Below are 7,872 nucleotides of genomic sequence, written 5' to 3' on the forward strand. Positions count from 1 at the left end.
TGGAAAAACAGCTAGGAAAGCATGTGAAAGCTGGAATTGCATGTGGCAAGGTGTGTAGGTGCTGGAAATGCAATGTTTATGCACGGCAAAGGCTTGAATGTGGGTGTAATGATGATTTCTATGGTGGGTTATGCATGGCAAGGCTGGAATGTGGTGTAATGATGAAGGAATAATGTCTTGGTGGTTGGAATGATGAAGTGGAATGCTGGAATTGCACAAGGTGAAAGCTGGAAAGGGAAGGGTAGGCCACAGCAAGGCATGTTTGGGGTTGGAAATGCATGTGTTTGCATGTGAATGTTGTTTGTGTGAAGTGTGTGTGAATGTATGTGGATTAAAGAATGAATGGTGGCTGCAATGATGAATACATGTGGCTGAAATGAAAGGGAAAAGAAAAGGGAAAAGCTGGAAATGGGAGTGAAGAGGCACGGCAAGGTGTTGTTATTGTGTTGTTGTTGTTTTGTTGTTGATTAGGGTGAATGAAAGGTGAATGATGAAGAATGCATGTGGATTAAAGAGGGAAAATGTGGTGCAATGATGGTGTGGGAATGGAATAATGTGGCTGCAATGATGGTGTGGAATTTCAAAAGGGGGAATGCTGAAAATGCATGTAGGAGTGCACGACATTGAGTGTGTTTTGGTGCTTGAAATGCATGTGAATGCATATGAGTGCATGTGTGTGTGAATGGTGGTAGCTAGGGTGAATTATGATGAATGCATGTGGAATAAAGAGGGAGAAGGTGGTGTAATGATGAAGTGGAATGGCTGAAAATGCAAGGGGGAGTGCAAGGCACGGCAATGGGTGTTTCTTGATGGTTTTGGGGTTGTGATGCATGTGAATGCATGTGGCTAAGGGTTGTTGATTGGGCTAGAGGTTTTGCATAGCTCAAAGGATTGTTTGATTGGGCTAGGCCCTTTGTTTTATGTCCAAAGTGCATACAAGGCTTTCAAATTCGTCCAACACTTTGGCTCCAAGCATATGCTATCCATTCCAAGCCCAATTTTGCTCCAAAATGCTCCAAAATGCATCTTTTTGCTTCCTTAGCCATATGAACCTAAAAACACACGAAAATGGCTTAAACTACTAAAACAACTATGAATTAACAACATAGATGCACGAAAACAAGCTAAGTAATTCGCCTAAATATGCTCCTATCAGGTAGCTAGGTCATTTTCGAAGCGTAGCATTTTGATGATGCTCCAATCGATGAAGTCCTTGCATTTATTGCACTCGTCGGAAAACTTGGAGATGAATGAGGCCATTGGTAAGGAATAAAAGTGGTGCGTAGGTTAAAAAGGGGGTTTAGGAGAGATGAGCTTGAGGGTGCGTGGTTTGAGCAAGCAAGAATGGCGAAAGGAAGATTTCAAAATCTCTGAAAGCATGGGATACGAATGAAAGAGATTTGGGTATTTATAGGTGTTTAAGAAGGAAGATCAAATGTTTGGTATTCGAAAACACTAGAGTTTGAATTGGGGGGAAATTTAACCGAGAAATGGCCTCAATCATTTCGGATATTTTGGGAACCTGCAAGGATAGGATCGAGGTTTTCAAGGATTTGGGACGCACGATTGCATGCGGTGGCGGTTTTAATGCATTAATGAGGAAGAGACGCTTCGGTGGGTGCACGTTTTTGAGGGCCATGATTGAAAGTTGTTAAGATTGGCAGAGAGTCGACACGTAGCTGTACGTCGGGAGTAACGAGGATAGTGCAATCATATCCCATAAATGTGCATAGTAATGGTTATCAAGAACAGTTAAGTCTAACGAGAAAAAGATGGTTTCGCTTCTTCAAAGTCGAAATCCGACCAAAGGTTGACAATCAATGACCTCAGAAGCGAAGGGGCAATGTTTAGGCCCGAAATAATATTGTTGGGCTGAGTATAGGGTTGTGCTCGGCCCAAACCTGTGTCAAATACTATAGGCTGCATGATTGATTCCGGGCCATTTAGCAGGGTTGGTCGAGTCCTATCATAAGAAGGAGTAGTCCAGATAAACAAAGAGGGTCGAGGAAGTCCTGGTGTAACTAGGATTCTCGGCCAGTGATGAATAAAAACTCGAAGGGGGGTGAGTTCAAAGTCTTAATGGGAGTAGGGTTGTTCGAAGTAAAGTTGGAACGGGGCAAGGACTCCCAATCCAGATAGGGGTTTAATTCGGTCTCAAGGAGTGGGTGCTATAAATACAAGAAATCATGCAACAAAGAAGGACCTTCAATTCAACATACAATTGCCCTGTGCAAAACCTCTCAAATACTTTGAGATTTTTCCTTTTCTTTCTCCACCAACATACCTTCAGATTGGATAAACAGCACTGTTGCCATAGAATCAGCCGACCAAGGAGCATCTTCAGTTTGGATAAACAGCACTGCGTCGAGGCTGACTGGTTATCTATCCAAGTCTCGGCCGAGAATGGTTTTCGAATCCTTATTGATAGGGGTCATCTTATTAGCCGTCTTGGCAAAGTAAGGTGTTACGAGTTACGACATTCAGCGTTTGAACGCCGAGTGATTTTATGATTGGGTATTCCCAAGTGAGTTTTAGAGTTCGGCATTTCGACGGTCGAACCACGTTCACCATCAAGACATACATCACCTTTGAATATTTGTGTCCGTATAGTTTGGTGTCGATTCGACGTGCTCATCTTCAGGCTCTAGAACCCAAAGACCAAGAGTGTTCCTTCCTCGACCGCAGTCGCAAGATAAAGAAGTCAGCAACGCGCTCAACGTAACATCAACAAATTTTACTCCTTGGCCGAGCTCGGCCGACGAGTTGGCACACCCCGCATTCTACCGAAGGACTTAGTTAGCTTATTAGTTATTCGGCCTGTGCACTGCGTAGGCCTTGTAATTTTTAGGGTCAACATTTTCTCAATTTGTTTTTTTTTTTTTTTCCGTTACTTATTTTTATGTGGTTGTAAACTAAACTATTTAGTTTTTTTTTTTTGGGGAATTTCAGGCAACTTCTAGTGGGACGACTGAGACAAGGCTTGTTTTGATTACATAGATCGTGTGTGGAGGGAGCCGTATACGGAGTGGAGGTGCAAGCTACACAAGTTGTGCGTTGCCTGATGTAACTCTTACAGATTCATTTTGAGAATGAAAATTTTCAGGTCATTGGCTGTGCATTCTTTTTTTAGAATGAAAATTTTCATTGGCTGTGCATTCATTTTGAGGTCATTAAATTTTATTTATATTTTGAGAATTGTGGACGCCAGAAGTTAGTGAAGATTGTGGGCGAGTGGCATTGGCTGTGCATTGATTTTGAGAATGAAAATTTTCAGGTCATTAAATTTTATTTATATTTTAATTTTAGCTCAATATTTATATTTTTTTAGTTAAGGTTAATTAATATTTTTAGTTGACAGAAAAAATTGGCGGCAAATAAAGGTAACTGGGAAAAGAAGCCGTTCCTTCACCACTTCGATTCTCGACCCCTATGTTCTAGGGTCGAGGAACAGCACGCAACTGGTTGGCATTTCTTGGGGGTAGAGGTTTTGGGGGAGACGCATGCCAATTATGGCACTGAGGTTGCTAACAAAATTTATGTAACTATTCATTTCTATGTTTTAATTGTAAATTTCATTATTGTATATAAGGTTTACATTATGATCAATAATCTTTATTAGTTTCTCCTTTTTTGTAGGCTTCTATGATGCAAAATAAGGATGAGTACCTCGCTAACCTCTCTTAGCAATAACTAAACGTCTGTATAGAGGAGTTGACACGTAATCCAAATGTGTCTTTACAATTGCTGATGGACGGGTTGGCCTATGGAAAGGCAAAGAACTTCGCAGAGTAGGAGCGAGTCGTGGTTCAGGAACTTGGGAGATCTTCTTCTTCTTCTTCAACAAGCTCTAGTCCTTGGACTGGACTGATTCCAGACTTCAGTAGGTAGAGATGGATCTAGCTCGCCAAAAAGAAGTTGAGCGCCTATAAGAAGAAGCGGCGTGCTTGGGAAATTGGTACCAAGTGAAATATCCTACAATTATGAATTAAGTATGCTAGATTGACTAGTCAAATATACTAATCAACTAAGTACAAATTCATTAGTTATGCAAACAGAAATCCGGCAACCAAACTTAGTTTACTATAAGTTATCCTAGTCAACAACAACCCAATTCATTACTCATAATCATTGAATGTAAAATTAAGCGCATACACGTATCAAATAACAAGCCATAAAATGCATGCATCATATGCTAATCAATTAAATATGTGGACAAGATTAAGCAATAAAGAACACATGAAGTTTTGATCAGAAAAAGCCACTTCTGGGTTAAAAAATTGAGGACTCCATAGAGTCAATCCATTATTGCTAATAAGGTTCACACAAAGTACAACATCAAACTCATTTCCTAGACCTAACCTTCAAAGTAGTTTTACCTTTGTGCAACCTTACTTTGCACGAGTTGGAGAATGTCTTCGGTCTTCACAAGAGGGCAGCTCCATCCCTTAAGCTAATCTCCATGTGGCACCAAGACCAACATGACCTATGTATGGTAATATGATGATGATAATGACATGAAGTATGGATTCAAAAGACAAGTCAGTTTCTTCAATCAAGCAGTTGAAGGAAAAAACTCACCAAGAATCCAAAACAAAGGTCTATGAGATGATTTGAAACTTAAATGCTAGACCATGAAAACAATGCAAAGCTATTTCTCAAAGATTGGGAATTTATTGCATGAATGTGGTTTTAGGGTTTCATTTATGAAGAAGAGGGGAAGCTTCAAAGCTTTAATGCACTCTCACACTCTCAAAGTAAAATCTGAATAACCAAGGAGTAAATGAAAACCTAGCTTCAGTTTTAACAAAAAACACTTGTTTGATTTCAGTAAACAAGAACAAAAGACACTTAGCAATGTTGAAACTGACTTGAACAGATCAAGGGTCAAAAGCTAGCTCTCAGTAAAAATGTGTCAGTTAGCCCATATGGGCAGTCTTATAATGCATGCCCAACTTGTGTAAAAGCAGCAAGCAAAACTAACGAGACAACTAAACCGATTAGATTGCAACATGAATTTAGACATGAAATGCACATGGATGAACAGAAGTTTCTGCCAGCAACGTTGAACACTTATTTTCAACAATAGCAGACCTTCAGAATATATTCTAAAACCTAATTAGAGTAAGTGTGGTACAATTACAACATTGACAAGGAAAGCCAAAATACTTAAGTCTAGACTTCACAGCTTTGCACAAGCTGCTACGAAAGAGTTGGAATTATTATGCTTGTACTTCCTTGTCGTAGCCTAGTCCTTGTCAGCTCCTGGCATTAGGATTCCTAAGCCCCTCGGCCGAGCTTTTGTAGCCATTCCCCCAGCAGCAGCTGCCTCAACAGCCACCTTAACGCCCACCCAAGTAGTTTACGTTTTTATGTTTAGTTTTTTAACATAATTGTACGTGCGAACAATTTTATTTTGCTTGTAAATATTTATTATAAATATTTTTAAAAATTTGAAAAAATAAATTATTAATATAAATATTGAACTCAAAAAAAAAAAAAAAAAAATGTTAGCCCGACAAACGTTTTGCCCTGCAAAATTTTCAATATTTTTTACTTTTGGTTTCTTAGTTCGTCGAGTCAAGTTCATTACATTATTTAATTCTTTGCTAGGTGATCAGATATCCTTGTTGGGCAAGATGATTTTTTCGGGTCAATTCAGTCAATGCACGTTCATCAGATGAATATTTTCCTCAAGCTAACTGCCTTTTGCCTGACGGAATTGTGTTATCGTCGCTCAAGGTTTCGAGCGACGGATTTTTCCAAACTAATCTTCACGACGAACCTCTATTGGCTAAATGCATCCACAACAAAACCAGAGTTTAGCCGACATAAATTATCCATCTGGCGAGGTGTTTTGTATGTGGTGATAATAAGTCACGAAGACCCATTCGAGTCATTCCTATTTTTAGTTGAAGAAAGAAGAGAAATGATGAAGTTATGAAGGATAAATCATACATAGACTGGTGTACAAAGTAAGGTTAAAAAGTAATTTTAAGTTTTATTTTGGCTTTCTGTCTAGTTGAAAAAACTAATCTTAGATTTTGAGTCATGAGGACATCTCCAATCAACAAAGAGATAGAGGAGTTACAACCATATACAATATATATATATATATATATATATAGGTATAGGTTGTTTATTGCTGGCAATGATATATTTCAATGAGGTACAGAGTAAACTAGAAACAATTGCAACTAACAAAATAACAACAATCTTGTACTATATAACATATGCCTAAGCAGCACAAGAATCTTCAAATTAAAAACAAAGAAATTAAATCACCACGACATTACCTACTTTGCAAGCTCTTTTGGGTTCCTTGTCTGTCTTTCTTTTTGTGCTAGTTGACAATGTCCATGTGGTTGCAGCCAACCGCGGCCGCTTTGGAGTTCACCACCCCATAAAGCACCATAAGCCAAGGTTCACTACTAAGCAAGCTCATGCCACATTCTACGAGGGCGTCTCGGGAACTTTGGTGGAGCTTGTGGTTACCATGACGTGGTTCAAGAAGGCTATGGCCTCGAGACAGTGGCATTGAGCAATGCTTTGTTCAACAATGGACTGTCATGTGGTGCATGCTATGAAATCAAGTGTGTGGATGAACCCCAATGGTGTAAGCCAGGGAATCCTATTCTCACTGTTACTGCAACCAACAATTGCCCACCAAATTGGAATCAGGCTAGTGACAATGGAGGATGGTGCAATCCGCCACGTGAGCATTTCGATATAGCCAAGCCCGTGTTCCTCAACATTGCTGAGTACAATGCGGGCATTATTCCAGTCACGTACCGCAGGTGATTAAATGCACATGCATGCATTGAATACATTGAATGTTTGATCGATACATATAAATGGTTTTATCACGAATACTAATGTTCTAAACCACACGTTATATATATATATATATATATATATATATATATGAATTTCGATGGGGCCATATTGAAAAGCATGATAACATAACATGTACATATATTAATTGTATGACAAGAGAATATTTCCCGTTGTAAAAAATGATTTTAATGAATGCTAGAAATTGTTTTGTAGGGTTCCATGCCAGAAGAAAGGAGGCATGCGATTCACAATAACTGGGAACCCTTATTTCAATGAAGTGTTGGTATGGAACGTGGGAGGAGTTGGGGACATCATCAGCGTGCAGGTGAAGGGCTCCGACAAGCTCAAATGGGTAACAATGAGTCGGATGTGGGGTCAGCAGTGGGTTACAGGTGCCAAGATGGTCGGTGAGTCACTGACCTTCCGAGTTGAAGCAAGTGATAGAAGACACTCAACTTCATGGCATGTTGCGCCCAAGACTTGGCAGTTTGGCCGGACTTTTGAACAGAAGAACTTCCGATAGATCAAATGCACATCATAAGCTTCAATGCTTCGTGCATGTTAAACTCCTCCACACCATATTATGTGAACTAGTTTGGCTTGTCATTACAAATGTATATAGACTAACCATGGAATTCTGGCGTGACAGTGTAATAATAAAAGCAAGGAACTCATATATACCATACCAATTCCTCGTAAATTTTCCTTCTTCAATATTTTTCTTGAGTGGTACTATACTCACCTGCCTCTCATATTTTTCTTGACCCACCTTATTTCATCTGTCACGAACATTTTCACTAGTAGGTGTTGGTGGTAAAATAAGGCAAGTGGTTGGAATTACATCAGTCTTTTATCTTTTTATTTTTCTGGTTGGACATGTCGTTGTTAGACCAATTGAAGATGATTATTTCTCAAATTCTTTTCTCTCATGCCTTTCTTTGTTCATTGTTCAATATCCGGGTGTACTAGGCATAGAGGAACTATATCAATCCATCCTGATTCCTCACGATATTTCCTCGTAATGCATCACAACCATGG

General features: G+C 39.4%; 1 pseudogene; it reads left to right on the forward strand.

Moving 5' to 3' along the window:
- Positions 1–6,283: 6,283 nt before the first annotated feature.
- On the forward strand, positions 6,284–7,357 carry LOC125469762 (annotated as a pseudogene).
- Positions 7,358–7,872: the final 515 nt, after the last annotated feature.

This window comes from the organism of the source record quoted next, unplaced genomic scaffold (assembly GCF_019419815.1).
Source record: "Pyrus x bretschneideri cultivar Hongxiangsu unplaced genomic scaffold, Pyrus_bretschneideri_v1 Contig45, whole genome shotgun sequence".
NCBI lineage: Eukaryota > Viridiplantae > Streptophyta > Magnoliopsida > Rosales > Rosaceae > Pyrus > Pyrus x bretschneideri.